At 36.0% G+C, this 17,339-nt stretch overlaps 3 long non-coding RNA genes across 3 annotated transcripts in view; 1 reads left to right on the forward strand and 2 right to left on the reverse strand.

Moving 5' to 3' along the window:
- The window catches only part of LOC118740620, a 74,503-nt gene that overhangs the window by 24,226 nt on the left and 32,938 nt on the right, over positions 1-17,339 (forward strand). The window lies entirely within an intron of this gene.
- LOC118740625 lies at positions 5,370-5,778 on the reverse strand. Its single transcript, XR_004993170.1, has 2 exons — positions 5,638-5,778; positions 5,370-5,572 (listed from the first exon to the last, which is right to left on the reverse strand). It is a non-coding gene; the product is annotated as an uncharacterized LOC118740625 (long non-coding RNA).
- On the reverse strand, positions 7,391-9,868 carry LOC118740623. The gene is made up of 3 exons (XR_004993168.1): positions 9,353-9,868; positions 8,885-9,058; positions 7,391-8,792 (listed from the first exon to the last, which is right to left on the reverse strand). It is a non-coding gene; the product is annotated as an uncharacterized LOC118740623 (long non-coding RNA).

Genomic DNA, 17,339 nt, shown 5'->3' on the forward strand with positions numbered 1-17,339 from the left:
GCGATTGCTCCCGGAGTCATCCCGGATTAGGCGCATTTTTTGCAGGGAACTGCACTTCTTCCTCATTTTGACGTAGAATACGTCTTACGTTTCGATATGGAGGCTATGCTCTAATATTGTAGTTGTAATTCTTAGAGCTTCACGAAAACGCTCATTGCACGAGAACTAATGAAGCGATTTCACAGAAGTGTTTCGTTTCAACGATAAAATTCCAAGCCAACCAATTCGGTTTCTGTCATAGAAAGTGCTCCCAGCAGCTTATGATTTGTAGATATAACTTTCATTTTCGGGATATAGATCCTTTGGGGCAATAGAAATATTATCGTGTACAGATTTTATATAAATTCAACAAATATTGAGCATTTTAAGGCAAAAAAATTGTTGAAAAAATTTGCAAATTTTTTTTATTGCCAAAATGCTCGAAAACCGCTCGAATGATTTTGTTTTTGTTTTCTTTAATCAAAAATTCCACAGTTTTCCTTTCGTTTGGTATATGGGAAGTATTGGTTGATATCTTCTAAGTATGTTTATTTGACTTAAATATATGGACATAAATGATTTCCCATACAAAATCACTTCGTCATCGTTTTGCAAACACGTGCATGCGTTGAAAGTGAGGGAAGGAGACAAAAAGTATGTATGTGTGCGTAAGTACATATTTCGGCTTTTGGTAAACAGATGGCGCAATATTTATAACCTAAGCGCAGCGTATGTACATATGTAAATACATAAATACGTACATATGTTGATTGCAGTTAATGTGGATCTGTTTCTATTTTTTAGTAATCTATATATGTCTGTACATATTATATATGTATGAACACATGTATGCATAATACGCGAAAACTTTTTGAAGCGAAACAACACTTAGAAAAGACCAATCCATGAATAAAAGTAAAGGTGCGTACATACATAGATAAAGAAAAGGATAAAGGCAAAGGTAAAAATAAAAACAAAAACTAAGTTGCGTAAAGATAAAGGCACAAATGAAGACCAAGGTAAATTTAAACACTTTACTTATATATGGGCAAAGGTGAAGGGGAATATGTATATGAAGAATATGATAAACATAAAAATAAAAACAAAGATAAATATAAAGAAAAAGATGAGGCTGAGGATACCGATAAAAGTATAGATGAAGATAAAGGAAGAAAGCTTAAAATAAAGGTAGTTTTAGAGAAAAGGATATAGATAGAGGCACAGAGACCCAATCTGGGAACTATTTCGGGATTTTAGAGATTTTCGGCACTCTCGGGACTTATCGATATAATAATCGATATTTTGTCGGTTTTAAGATCGATATTCTTATCGAAATTTTTATTGATATTGTTATTGATTTTGCTATCGATTTTTTTGGGAACTTATCGATATAATGATCGATATTTTTATCGATTTTGTTATCGATATTTTTATTGATTTTGTTATCGATGTTATTATCGATTTTGTTATCGATATTTTTATCAGTTTTGTTATCGATTTCGTTATCGATTTTGCTAACGATTTTGTTATCGATATTTTTAAAGATTTTGTTGATATTTTAATCGATTTTGTCATCGATATTTTTATCGGTTTTGTTATCGATATTTTTATTGATTGTGTTAACGATTTTTCTAACGATATTATTATCGAATTTGGTATCGATATTGTTACTGATTTTGCTATCGATATTTTCGGAACTTACCGATATAACGATCGATGTTTTTATCGATATTTTTTTCTTAGTGTGTGCTTTCGTTTTTGACTTGGATATGCTCTTAACCATACCACGTATTCTACGTTTAAGCTTAGCCTGCAGACCAAGACGAAGGGGCTGGACTGTTCCATTTTCTGCACTATCAAACAAATGTGTGCATATGTATTTATGTATGTATGTATAATAACGACAAGACAGAGAGTAGAAAATAAAAATTAATAAATAAATATTAATGTTAGCAGAAAGCAAAAGACGATTTTTTTTATTAAACGTATCAGATTTCCAAACAAAAATAAATGTACAAATTGCAAAGTCATATGAAGCTGGCAACATTGTCAAGCAGAGAATATCTATCATTTAAATTTTGAAGTACGTCTAATACTTATCGCGATTCATAATGATTTCGATTGATAGGGTTGGCCAATCTAAACAGGGTGAGGTCGGAAAAACAACAACCCTTGGTGGTGAGAAAACCCGAATCATTCCAGGGCGTAGAATCGGCTGTCGTGGGAATGATACAACTCCGTCGCAAGGTGACGGCTCCTGGGCTTGCCGTTAGAAAAGCTTGACGACAACGATTGGTAGACTAATTAATTTAGGCGAGGCTTTCAAGTGTCACTACAACAACAACATAATGATTTTTACATTATGGCTATAGAAGAAGCTCTTGATGTTTTGACATGTTCAAGTAATATTCGTCGATGCATTGAAAATATTCCCTTCCTTATGAATTAATGGAGTAGTCTGAGGAAAATATGAGCTTTGTTGTTGTCGTATAATCACAAAAATTGCTAGAGTTTTAGAGAATGTTGCTTAATGACTCGTACACTCCGTAGTCGCGCAATTGTAGCCAGACCACCCTTGTTGAAGTGGCGAGAAGTTGGATTTGATTTTGACAGGGAGGTTAAGGTCCGTGCACCGAAGAATTGAGAAAGATCGGAGAGATAGCTGTCCTTTATTTCTTCAAAAGGTCATTAACCAACATTAGAGATCAGTGAAACTCCCTCTGGAAGCTGAGAAAGATTTCGAGATGTAGAAGTTAAACAGTAGTGGGTACCCGACACCACCTAACCGACACATCGTTCAATGGTGATGGGCTTCAAGATTGGATTACGACAGAATACAGACGATTTTTGACCACTGATAATTACTAGTTAACCCTATGGAAGGGAGTATTACTACATGGTCTCTAGTAGTGTCGAGTTGCAAACAGTGGCTAAAGCTTCGACAAATCAAAGCTGCTATGACAATTCTCCCACAGATACAATTTTGGTTTAGGCTACGAGTTTCTTGGTTCATTATGGCGTTAAGTGCTGTGCTGATTGTTGTTCTAACAGCATATAAATTCCCCCAAAGAGTTTTTGGGGAAGTGTTGCTGGAGTGACGGTCCTTGGCCAGATATAAATCTGCATTGTTCCGGTTACGTACACCCGACTGTCGTAGGAACTTTGCTGTGCTGATACTTTGATTCGCTGAGGCCAGGTGATATTGGTACCGAAGAGCAAAGCCCCAAGAGGTTTTACTTATCGGACAACAATACTCAAATTTGGTGCCTAGTTTCCACATTTCAGTAGTGAGACCAGTCTTCAAGGGTGGCAAATAACAGAATGAAGACTTCAGTTAGACATTCTACTGCCGCCAAACGCAATTGTGTAACTACCAGGATAATAGTATATTGGGACCAATGACTTTGGAGAATGAGGATCCGCTTCATCGAGTTTTATAGGGACCTCGCGGCACCACCAACGATTACGCACACCAGACGTGATGTTGTAGGTCTTCACGTGCTCTTTCCAGTTCTTCCGCTTATGTTTGTTTGACAGTTGCCGAATATGCAAATTGGGAGGTCTGATCGACCTGGCGTAACGTTGTCATACTGATTTGGTAATATAGCAGCTTCAGCCTGGAAATGCCGGAGAAGTTAAGCACCTACAACTGTAAGATAGGGATTAAAAATTCTTCGAAAATGCCATTTAAAGCGTAATTAATGTGTCAAGTACTTAAGACACAATTTCATATTACTTATTGGCCACGAATTTGATAAAAATGAATTATTAAACCAAAGTTCGCGTTTCTTATAAATAAAATATGTGTGGGGTTTCCGTACATACATATGTACGTTCACATACAATATGGTTCGATATTTTTTTAATAAAAATAAACCAGTGTGCTGCATTTTTTGTCTTCCCATTGCAGCAGCAGAATGAAATGTAAACTTTCGATTTCGAGTCAAATGTATTTAGCATACGGCTTTTACATATATATGTTTGTACATAGTTAAAAATAGTGCAAGCATGAATTTCAAACTGGGGAAATGGGTGTAAACGGAAACGTGATATTTGAACTGTGGAATATTTATTATTTTTGTAATAATTTTAATTGTGTAATTATTTCTAGACATGCATATATGTTTCTACTTACATATCGACCCCTTAGCCCAAAATTATCGTATGTTACATTTTTTATGAAATTCACTTTTTGATGCAACTTTATTTTACAACCTATAACGCATCACCTGTTTAAATATTACGGCTTAAATATCAATAGCAACTGCACAAATTGACTGTAAATTTTACCGTATGTGACAATGCATTTTTTCTTGTGGGCGAAATTATCGCATGTGCTAAGAAATTCAAATGTAGAGACCTTAAAAAAATCTTCAGCAAATCTAAACTTTTGTATTAAAGGTGTCAGCCAAAGCAGAAAACTACAAAGAATACTTTCTTGTAAAATTTGTTTTTTGTAATACATATACAATAATTTTGCGCAAAGGGCTCGATATGTACCTAATAGGGCTGTGCGATTATTCGATTACTCGAGCAAGTTGGTTAATCAATTATTCGGTTAATCAATTACTCGAGTAATCAAGATTTTGATTACTCAAAACGATGATTAATCGAGTTACTTGAAATATGATTACTCAAAAAAATAATTTTGCTCGTTAAAAGAGTTTGCTTTGGAAAATGCTTATTTTTTTTTACATTCTGTATATGAAAAACATTTTTTTGTTTTAATTTAAAAAAAACAACGTTGTTTTCAAAGTATCAAGGAACTTTAACTACTTTATACATATGTAAAAAGTTGAAATTTTGATGACTCATTTTACTCGAAATGTTGATTAATCATAAAGCAAATTACTCAAATATTTTTGTTTTTGGTTAATCAAAAATCTTGATTACTCGAGTAACTGAACTTTTGAGTATTCATAATTTCAAATTAATCGAATAATTGAGTTATTTACTTTATGACTAATTAAAATTTTGAGTAATCAATTAATCGCACAGCCCTAGTACCTAATATGAATATTTAAAATAATTTTCAATTGGGATTTTCTAGTTGTCATACGGGCATATAAAGGTTTACTAGCCGAAACACCACTGGCTTTAATGCTGCCATCCCAGGCAGGCAAACGAGAAGTGATCAAATCAAAATGCATACAAACATACTCGCACAATTGAGATGAGTCAAGCGAAACATGCTCCTTTACTTGAATATGAATCATAAGTTTTAAATTTAAAATAAGCAGCAGCACAAACAACGGAAACTAACAAAAAAAGATAACGGCTATCGATAAGAGTGCACAAGTGAATTCCTCAGCATCTGGTTGCGCTGCTTGTAAGCCATTTGATGACACTAATGTAAACGCAGCGTGTATACTGAGGTTTACTCCACCGTGTTACATTTGATACATTTCAGGTTCTTAATTCATATTTAATCTAGATACGTCTCCTCAACATCTTCTTCATATTTAAGATAGGAACATAAAATTATCACATCAATTTGATGGTAGGATAGTCTTCTCTGCTTCGGAACTCAACTTCCCAACCTAACGAGTCGCATGCCGGAAAGGATGGTAGGCTGGAGGCGGCTGGTAGGCAGCTGTGAAAGAGCCAAAAAGGAAAGTGAAAAAGTGAATCAACATTTTAACTGCAGCCATCACCGACCACAACCACAACGACGACGATAACAACGAAGCAGCCGACCAAACATAGAGGGCGAACCAGAAATGAATATGCGAAGCACAGAAGTGATAAAAGTAAATGGGAGAACAAGTAAGAAAGTCTAAGTTCGGGCGGAGCCGAACATTAAATACCCGGCGCAAGTATTAAATATATGTTTTTCACCTTTTCGAAAGATACCGCTACATGGTAAACCGTTTTCCAGCTTCAAGCATTTCTGAAATTTACCGTTATATGAAAAGCGGCCGTAATTTTAGTTCAATTTCAATAATTTTCAACGTTTTGTTTCTATGTGGCAAGCACAATAACCACACCGAGTTTGGTACAAATTGGTAGAACGGTTACCGAGATACCCATATGTGATCATAAGTGGACGGTGCCACGCCCATTTTTAAAAATTTTATCCTAAACGTATTTCTTGGTAAAGAATTGTTGCAAGCATCAATTTTGAATAAATTGGCTTCAATAATTACTGATTTATCGAAGATTTCGTATTACTCTAAATTACCGTTGTATGGGATGTGGGCGTGGTTATTGTCCGATTTTAAAATTTTTTGGCCATTTCGTATTTTATACCAAGGTTAACAACTGTGTCAAATTTATAAGAAATTAGTGCAGCGGTTACCAAATTATACACATGTAACCATTTTTCGTCTAAAACTTATTTTAAATATCAATTTTGAGTGAATAATTTTCAGTAGTTACTAAAATATCGCTGTTTTCGTATTTCGGAATATTGCCGTTATATGAGAGGTAGGCGTGGTTATTGTCCGATTTCGCCCATTTTCAATACCATCCGTCCTACGCCCAAAAGAAGTGCATGTACGAAGTTTCGTTAAGATATCTCAATTTGTACTCGAGTTATCGTGTGCACAGACGGACGGACGGACGGACAGACAGTCACCGCTTAATCGATTTCTCTTGTAATCCTGATCATTTATGTATACATTTGTCTATATCTATCTCGATTCGTTTTGCCTGTTATAAACAACCGTTATGTGAACAAAGTTATAATACCCTTGTGCACAAGTGCGCTCGGGTATAAAAATGTTTGATTTTTTTTTTGCCTTTTGGGATGTTGGAAAAATGTTGCTGCGTTGCGGCGCTCCTTTATTCTGCAATACCACGATGATGACAAAAAGACTGGAGAAAATGTATTGGCTTGTTCTGAATTATTGTACATACATATGTAGGTAGACCCTTTGAGTGCAAGAAGTCACGCACATTAGTTAGCAGCTGTATGGACGAATGGAAAATTTTGGGAATCCTATAACGTCATCTTGTTTTGATTTATTAACATACCATTATTGTTCTGATCTAACTATTAATCCAATTTTTAGGTTTTAAGCTCAACTTGTTTTTTTACTATCTTCATATCTTAGTCTACTTATATTTACAGTCGAATGATTGTTGGTAACCAAAAATGCAGCTGCACAGTGTACTTGCTACCATAGTGGCAACATTTAACGCAAAATTATTATGTAAATTCATTAATATACAATCTGCTCTTATTTGTTTTACATTAGTTAAAAGCGGTTGAATGAAACCTTGAACTATTGCAGTTTCCTTTCCTGTGCAGGGTATTGTAACTTGAAGTATTGCCGAAGTTTACGTTTCTATTTATTCCTTCTTTCACAATTCGATCTTACGTCAAACGTAATGCATTGCAACAACACAAAAAGGGCAGCGACGCAACATTTTGACAAATGCAAATGGTTTTCCAATGGTAATTTAGACATATTTTTTCGCTTAATACTGATTTCACAGACTTTTATCTTATACAAAATATATGCCGCTTACAAGCTGGCAGATAATTAACAACTCGTTGTTTTAGTTATTGTAAACAGGAACAATTTCATATATTTCACACACACGCGGCGTATTTGATGGCTAATGAAATCTGTTCACTCGACGTTGTGCAAAAATTTAGTTTGCGAAATTTTTGTTGCTTATTTCTTCACATTTCTATATTTTTCATATTCCAATAGCCGAGCCGAGGCACTGTGAATTAATCAAAAAACAGAAACAGAAAACAGCAGCAGTTACCGCAGCGCCAGTAGTGCCGCTGTCAGCTTCGAACTTTTCTCGGTTCATTCGGTTCACAGGCAAAGCCAGCAGGCAAGCACACATTCACATCGATTTGTTGCACTAATTTCCTAAACATTTTACGCACTTACAAACATAATGCCCACTCGGAAAACATTGCTAAACTGTAATTAGTGCAACGCTAAACACTTTTCAGTTATTAACACCTTTGTACACTACTAATTTCAACTGTAATTTAGTGAAATTTTTCGCAAAAAACTCATTTTTGCCAATCGAATCGACAACGAAGTGTGGAAATGACACACGGCAAAAAAATTTTGACAGTTGCAGCAGCGCAGTGTAACCGAGCCGAGAAGAGACGAGCGCACTAGTAGCGGACGAAGAGCGCATTTGGCAGCGTCTCTGCGGCAGCGGCTCTGCGCACACACACACACACAAACGCTAAAGAACACATTTTTGATCAGACAAAACGCAGCAGGGAAACTTAAGCTTAATTCCAATTGAAACCTACACAATTTCGATAGCGTGGTCTTGTTATAAACATGTGTTTTTCGTTAACGAAACGTTTACACGTACTTTATTTTGCACAATTAAGGTTATTTAAGCGATGCGTCCATCTGCAAAATACTCTTCACAACGAACTGAACTGACGACTGCGAACGAACGAACTAAAGTACGAATGTCAAATATCTGACAAAATCGAAAAAACAAAATAAAAAAAAAACAAAAAAAAAATCAATCCACCCTGTTCTTGTAGTGTACAAATGATTTCCGGTAGTGCATTCCAGTAATGTTGACATTTGCAGCGGCGCGGCGTGTCGCTTTAGTCGCTGACAATGATGCGTTGAGGGAAAAATGTTATCAACCGGTTCAGCGCGGATATTCTAGTAATTTCCGGTAGTGCATTTTGGTGGATTATTATGTTATTAAGGTTTTCACATTAGCTAACGGATTTTTTGCCAGCAGGTGACGCAAGTGTAGTTCATTGCCGGTATGCAGGTCATTGAAGGTTTGTGTTAATGATGTCGATAATTAAGGGATGCAGTGAAATTTCGAGGACGATATTTATAATGCCAAAGATGATTGAGCAGGAGCTAATGAATTTAAAAATAAAATTATTTCTGTATTAAGATTTGTATGTTTTTTTTTGTTTGGAAAATCCAGATTATGTACAGGAAAATCTTACACGCATATGACAAGTCAAATATAACGAGGGTTCCCGCGACAATCGGATTTACGTAACCGGAATGAATCAGATTTGTATCAGGCCAAGGACTGTCACTTCAACAACATCCCCCAAAACTCTTTGGGGAGTTTTTATGCTGTTAAGACAACAACTAGGGCTGACAATAAATTCTATCTGCAATTAAAAAAGAAATGTGGGGTACATTCATATATTACATAAGGACATACATATCGTCGTTTAAAGTACAAAACCGCGTATCCAGACAATGCAAAAACGCGTACGTGAGGTTACTATCGACGTTTTCTAATTATTTTCTAGAGATTAAAAACACTCACTCATATGTCAAAATGGTTCTATTTTTCATGAAGCAATCGCATTTGTGGCTAGTATATTTCAGGACGAATGGATAAGGATTGAGCCAAGAGCTTGTGGGAGCAAATCAAATTTTAAGGGCCGTTTTCAGCATACCTTGTTAACACTAATCCCTCGTTAACATCGTTATCGATACACTGCTATCTGAATGAGGTCGGTAATAGCCGTGTTTTATTTGTCTGTTTGTGTGGTTGGTTTCCAACACTGTGAACTTTTGATAGGTCATATCAAGCTGCAGATGGCTTAACGAAGGCACGCGTACGGTTAACCTTTCGACCTTTTTGCAAGACATCCTAGCCTCCACTTTGGACCACCACAAGATCTTGGAGCCACATTGAACAGTCTCTTCTCTATCTCATCACATACCGTCACCACTTGCAAAGAATAAAGTGCCATGAGCAAAGTCAGCAACTCGCAAACCGGTAGTGTTTGGGGAGACGACAAGGAGCTTCAGCTAGCAATGTACATACCAGAGCTGTAAAATGATTGAATCAGTAGGATCTGCATTCACTTGGCACTCGTTTCAAAATTTTGATTGTTTGGTTGTATAAGAAAAACCTCATTCCTGAGTGGCTTAAATTATTTTGAAACAAAAGCAAACGTAATGTGTTATTGAATGGCAGAGTTCCATTCAGTATAGAGTGTGAATGTGACAAAAGTATTCGCAATCATCGTGATTGTAAATTTTGGGTGAATGCAAACAGTTTTGATCATTCAGTACTACACTGAAAAAATATGCCTTGACACCAGAATAAAATCTTTATAGGAGAAAATAGTGGTTTACTTCTGCTTTTCTACTACTGCTACAATTTGGTAAAGCATTACCTACGAACAGAAGTACGTACCAGCTTTGGATATTCTGTCAATGCTTTTTAAAACCAACTGCATGTTTTTGAATGAAACTTGCGGTCAATTTTATTTAACGAACTAAATTTTTATTTGTACAAAGAGATATTTTTATTTCTCAATACCAGGCGCTCATACATATGTATGAAGCAGCAAGCTTTCTATACGTATAAATTTGTTTGTAGAACTTTTAAATTATTTTTTTTTTGTATAAGCCTTTGAACCAAGGCGAATTTATATAAGGTGGTGTTGTTTCATCAGCTGTGAGTAGCGTTTGATTGTCAAAATTTTGAATTTCGTTAGTGAGTGAGTGAAAACGTGAGAGTGTTTGCATTTTCTGTCGCCCTTTTTCATTCGGGGAAGAATAGCTGAAATTTGACAATGGCCCGCTAAAAGCAAAAACAAAATACAAGTAATTGTTGTATTTGTTCAATCGATACCACCTTATATCTATTCGCCTTGCTTTGAACTTTACAAAGTAGAATTTTGGAAATTTAAAAATTTATACAAACAATTTTGTTACTTCTACGTACGAAAACTTGTTACTTCACATGCATGAGCGCATGGTATTGGGAAATGAAAATATCGTTTTTTACAAATAAAAACGATCATAAAGGCGCTGGCCCAATGCAGGCTTGCTTTGCGCGCCTTGCTGACTTCAATTTGGTTTGATTCACTTTGAAAACTTGCTTGGCCGAATGGTGGCTTGGAACGCTGTCAAAGTAACCAGCTGTCTGGTTGAAAAGTCAATGTCTGTTCCCTTAACGTTAATAATTATTTCCTAGGAAACTCTAAAAAATGTATGACAAACTTTCAGATTTATTTTTAAATTAATGCGAAATAATGTTTGTATTTAAAAGAAATGATAATAATACATACATATCTATATCTACATTTACTAACAAAACTATGACTTAAAAAAGCGATTTACTTGAAGAAGAAGTTTTTTCCTGGAAACAATAAATCCTTTTTATTTCATTTCGAATTACCTGCATTTTCTGTGGCTTATTTAAATTAAGTAAGCAAATTTTTGTTTGAATTTATGTATTTTGAAAGGAACATACCTCTTTGCCAAAAGCATACAAAACGCTTTCAAATAAAACATTTGCCTAATTCAAACTTAGAGGCGCTTAAAGCAAGTGAAGAAAAGCTGCCATTTGGCCAGCCTTTATACGTTTTAGTATATTCCAAATAATTTTTAACACTTCTCGCAGCGAAGCAAGCAAAGCAAGCCTGCATTGGGTCAGCACCTTAAAGGGTGGCCGCGCTAAAATGGGCACATATGTATTTTAAAAAAGGACATTATATGTATGTGGATAAACCATGGACTGAATGATAAAAGCTGCTATCATTCGATGGTTGTTATGCTTGATTATTTCATGTTCTGCAGATTTTCCAATCTTTAAAAGAAAAAAATTATAGATACTAATTGTCTTGGAACATTTTGCACTCAGTTTTTAAACAACCAAAACTATAAATTTGTACAATATGTTCATGTGAATCAAGCTGCGTTTCATGCGTGGAGGAGTCCAAGCACAACCATTCATTCGTAGGACATGGCTTAGCCCGCGTGGCCGCTGTGCATTGATACGCGACAGTATGTCAATATTGTTTTAAAGTTCATACACCTCATTATTCCATTATCTAAACTTACATATTTTTCTTAGTGTATAAAATTTGATTGGAACTGAATTAGAGAATGCACACATAGCAAAGTGTTCATTCATCTCGAAGCTAATTCAGTATTGAATTCTGTTTATTTCAGCATTCTCAGTTTTTCATTCAGGTATTTACCACCTTAGTGTGTGAAATCAATTTCTTTTTGAATGGTTGTAGATTGAAAGAAATATAAGCCATACTACCAGACCAAAGGAACGAGAATGAAATCTTACTTGTAAATATTTCATGATTTAAATTTTAAATGATTTCACAGTTTCACAGCTCTGGTACATACATATGTATGTCGATCGACCCATCGGTTGGAGACTATAAAGCACAAGGGGCTACATGCTGCCATCTCATGCCATCCATGCGGCAACACCACGAAGAAAGCCATATGCTGGTGGTGAGGCAGCACAGCATCTTTCTATTGCGGTACCAATCTGGCTTGAAAACTTTGATCGGATCTTCTGTTCAATGGGACACAATAAAAAGTGGCGCTCAACAATGTTCACAGCGATTCTATTTGGCTAACTATTCACACTTGCGAAGACAAAATCGGGCTAGAAGAACTACCGAGTGGGACCAGCTCAGCTCCATGACGCGTGGTGCCACAGACTAAACAAGTTCCTACCTCAGCTGAACTCAGAAGTGGCGGTTTACGACGACTTAGAGACCGGAAGTACTGTGCAGTGCGCCCATTGACGGCGTACGCTCTCTTGGCCTCACACTCGCCGATTATTTCACTAATTTTATTGTTGTAAGATTGCAGTTGTATTTTCTACCCCAAACCAAGCCTTAAGGGGAGCAGAATTTTCATTGCTGGGCTCCAGAATGCAGCTGGTGTCAGATCGATGGTATGGAGCATGCGCAGATAGACTACGGTTAGCCATTTCCGCAGGTGTCAGTAGCTTCTGAAATGATCCTAGCGCAACTCCGAGCTCAGCATACTGCATAAACCAGACCGGAGTTGGGCAAGGGTGATTCGAGTGCCCCTTCGACAGTGATATACGGTCGACATATTGGTCCCGTCTGCCTCCACTGCCACTATAGGATCACTTCCTTTGTCCAGGTAGTATATAATGTGACCGTTGACTAGGTTGGGATGTCTGCAAGTTGCGCGCCGTGAAGATGCAGTGCAGTTTCTCGACTTAGAAGCCAATCAAAGTGTGTGAGAGAGTGCCGTCCTGTGAAAATCACCATTAAATTCTTGTAACGTGCCTTAGAGATCCGATGACTACTTAGCTTGTAATTGAAAAACTAGCGACTTGTAAGAGAATGGCATTATCGGGTCTTAGCACACGATCCTTTCTTATTCAGGTCCCCATGTAACGGGTGATTTTTTAAGAGCTTGATAACTTTTTTTTTAAAAAAAACGCATAAAATTTGCAAAATCTCATCGGTTCTTTATTTGAAACGTTAGATTGGTCCATGACATTTACTTTTTGAAGATAATTTCATTTAAATGTTGACCGCGGCTGCGTCTTAGGTGGTCCATTCGGAAAGTCCAATTTTGGGCAACTTTTTCGAGCATTTCGGCCGGAATAGCCCGAATTTCTTCGGAAATGTTGTCTTCCAAAGCTGGAATAGTTGCTGGCTTATTTCTGTAGACTTTAGACTTGACGTAGCCCCACAAAAAATAGTCTAAAGGCGTCAAATCGCATGATCTTGGTGGCCAACTTACCGGTCCATTTCTTGAGATGAATTGTTCTCCGAAGTTTTCCCTCAAAATGGCCATAGAATCGCGAGCTGTGTGGCATGTAGCGCCATCTTGTTGAAACCACATGTCAACCAAGTTCAGTTCTTCCATTTTTGGCAACAAAAAGTTTGTTAGCATCGAACGATAGCGATCGCCATTCACCGTAACGTTGCGTCCAACAGCATCTTTGAAAAAATACGGTCCAATGATTCCACCAGCGTACAAACCACACCAAACAGTGCATTTTTCGGGATGCATGGGCAGTTCTTGAACGGCTTCTGGTTGCTCTTCACTCCAAATGCGGCAATTTTGCTTATTTACGAAGCCATTCAACCAGAAATGAGCCTCATCGCTGAACAAAATTTGTCGATAAACACATTTCGAACCGAACACTGATTTTGGTAATAAAATTCAATGATTTGCAAGCGTTGCTCGTTAGTAAGTCTATTCATGATGAAATGTCAAAGCATACTGAGCATCTTTCTCTTTGACACCATGTCTGAAATCCCACGTGATCTGTCAAATACTAATGCATGAAAATCCTAACCTCAAAAAAATCACCCGTTATTTGTGACGATATGAAGTGCATCAGAGTGACCGTTTTAAGGATTTTTGGAAGACGCGTTGCGAATGATGGTAAGAGTAAAGCTTAGGGTGTCTCAACCACGAAGGAGAGGGGATGATGCTCGCAGACGAATCACCGAAATCCTTGCGATTTTGTGTGAGAATAAAAACAGGTTGTGTTCTTTATTATCAACTGCTAGGAGATGGTCTTGTTCATGACTGACTGGTTATTTTTCCAACGGTTCACATAAGGACGTCAAAGCCGCTCTGGGAATGATTATCGGGTCTTGTGCTAATTGACAATTCGCTTAATTTTGACATTTTTATCCTAAATCCTTGGATCGTCTTATTTCGACGACGTACTCCATCTGTTATTGCCCTTGGCTCCGTAGAATAAACTGCCATTTGGGTGTTCTTCTGCCTACTAAAACATATAAAGCGAGAGCCTGCTGTATTCATGATCTCGTGGAGGCTTTATTCCTTTATGTAATTTCATATTGATGGAACTTATGAAACCTTATCAAAGATTGCGATATCATAGATCTGTGGCTAAATTTGTTTTAAAGAGCAAGTGGATAGGTACTCCTCATAACCTTTAATCTTTAATATACATAATTATAATTTGTATTGAACTTTAACACTAATTAGCACCACCATCCCATATTTAACATATGTACATATGTCTGCATTATCAGTACACATTACTAAAAAACATAAAGAACGGTAAATACTTGCTATACAGTAGTTTGTACAAAACCTGTGATAAGCAATATTTTATCATTCACTGCCCTCGGTGATGGCGTTGATGGTTTTATCTTCGAGTTTGTCTACTGATTTGCTGATTTGATAAGAATGAAGTATGTTAGCAAACATATTTAGGTCCTGTCAGATAAAAAAGCACACTCCTACATGTATACACTGAGAAAAAAGGTAGTTATTAAATATTAAAAAAAGTGGTTATAGTTACGGTGACCAGATTTCTGTGGCCAAAAATCGGGACATTTCTAAAGCATCTAATTCGAACCTACAATATTGTTTTAGAATAAAAAGACATAACATCTTTTAATACACTTTTATTTAAAACAAAACAAAGATAATTCGCTTGACAAATGATCTCCAAAATGCATATACACAATAAATATGTACGATGGCGAGAATGTAAATAGCAAAAAGACATTTTAGCAAGTTTTGGCTACTTTTCTTTGTTTAAAAAATTTTAATTATTTTTTATGAAAATATAACTAACTATCTAAAAAAACATGTAAATCAAAATTTCAAACTTTGTAAAACATTTATAAAAATTCGACAAATTTTAACAAATGTTGATCAAAATTTTAAATATTTTAATCAGATTTTCTAGAATTTTTTGAGTATGAAGTTTTTTAGCCCTTTTAATTGTTGTATAAAAAAGTGCAAAATTAAGTAACTTGGTCTTAACGTTGATTTTCGGAAATTTTTTGTTCGCGCATATTCCACCAAACAAAGTATGTTCAACAATTTTATAATATAGAGAAAATGAGCAACATCTTCCACGAAAAAAAATTTAATAAAAATCTACGGTAAGTCCAAGCTACTTAAAATTTTCACTTTGAATTGAATGGGCTACAAAACTGTATACTCAGAATGTCTTTGAGAAATCTAATTAAAGAGCTCAAAGTTTTGATAGAATTTAGTCGAATTTTGCTAATGTTTGTGCAAAGTTTGAAACTTTGGCATACATGGTCTTTGTTAGATAACGAGCTAACTTTGAGAAAAAAAATAATAAAAATTAAATAATCGCCAAAGGATGCTAAAATGTCTTTTCGCAATTTATGTTTTCGTCACTGTATCTACAACTTATATTTTTCGTATATATGATATTTTTGAGCGAATTAGTATTTTTTGTATAATTTCACTAAATTCCAGTTAGAATCGTTTGTACGAAAAATTATTTTTGGGCCAGAGTACAGGGAAACTCTTATTAAATTAATGAAGAAAACATTGAAAATCGGGACTTAATCAGTACAAATATGAAAAATCGGGACACTTACATATACGTCCCGACTTTTAAAAAATATTCAGCGGGACAATTTTCTCAAAATCGGTACTGTCCCGCCAAAATCGGCACGAATGGTCACCGTAGTTATAGTTATCAAATACACTCGGCTGAATACACTCGGAAGTTTGTCATTGCCTTCCGAAGGGCGACCGCTATTCGCAAAAATGTTTCTTCTTGTATCTTGTTTAACCCGTAATAAGTAGAATTTTTCTCTCTGTGTTGCCGGAAAAGATGGGCGGAAGTATTTTTGCGCAGAACTTCTTTCTTTGTTGATACATAATAACATTTCACACGAAAATTATATGGAAACTATGTTGTAGAAATTTAACCCGAATTACATGATATTCGCACCAGTGATAGGCTGCCTAATACCATGTTCTGACCGACACCGAAAACACTTTAAGGTCCACTTTCTCAATGTCTGGTTAACACTAACTGCAGGTTAAACATGGTTATCGACGTGATCGACCCCATAACATATAACAGGAAACCGATAACGTCGATAATGATGTTTAACCTGTAGTTAGTGTTAACCAGACATTGAAAAACTGACCCTAAAAGTGAGGTTTGGGATTATGTGCTGAAGGCTGTTCACACCGGTTCACAGTGTTTGCGTTGACGTTACTTACATCCTTTGTTTACAGTTTTGCTACAAAAAAAAACCTTTTCTCTTATTTTCCTTTCATTAACAACCTTTTTCTTTCATTCTTATTTTAATTTGGCCAGGCAATTAACAATAAATCCGAACTGGCGTATTAAAGATGATAAAATATGACTTCCACTTCGATGAATATACATATCTAAAAAACTAGTGCCGACACCGACTGGAATGAGTGGAATGTGAGTTTTCCAGTAGTTTTCAGCGAAAACTGTTTTTCGTTTGACAGTTTTTTCATGGACGAAAACACAAGTTTTAGGTCGAAAACCAGTTTTAGCAACGAAAACTTGTTTTCGATGTCAGTCAGAATATGGTATAAATACTTTTGTATTTAAAGTACCAGTTTGGGTACTAAATACTCAATGACTAAATACTTTATGATTTAGGGGAAAGTTAAAAAATTAACACCTCGCACTCACCTCAACTTGCTTTACCACAACTTACTTCACCTCATCTCAAATCAACTCACCACACACAAACTCATCACACCTTACTTAAACTCACCACACCTGATCCTACCAAACCTAAATTCACGAAACCTTAACTCACTACAACTTAATTCAACACACCCGTTCTCACCACACCTCACCTAAACTCATCATACCTCAATTTAGGAACT

The sequence above is a fragment of the Rhagoletis pomonella genome, unplaced genomic scaffold (assembly GCF_013731165.1).
Source record: "Rhagoletis pomonella isolate Grant_MI unplaced genomic scaffold, Rhpom_1.0 Rhpom_scaffold_00006, whole genome shotgun sequence".
Classification (NCBI taxonomy): Eukaryota; Metazoa; Arthropoda; class Insecta; order Diptera; family Tephritidae; genus Rhagoletis; species Rhagoletis pomonella.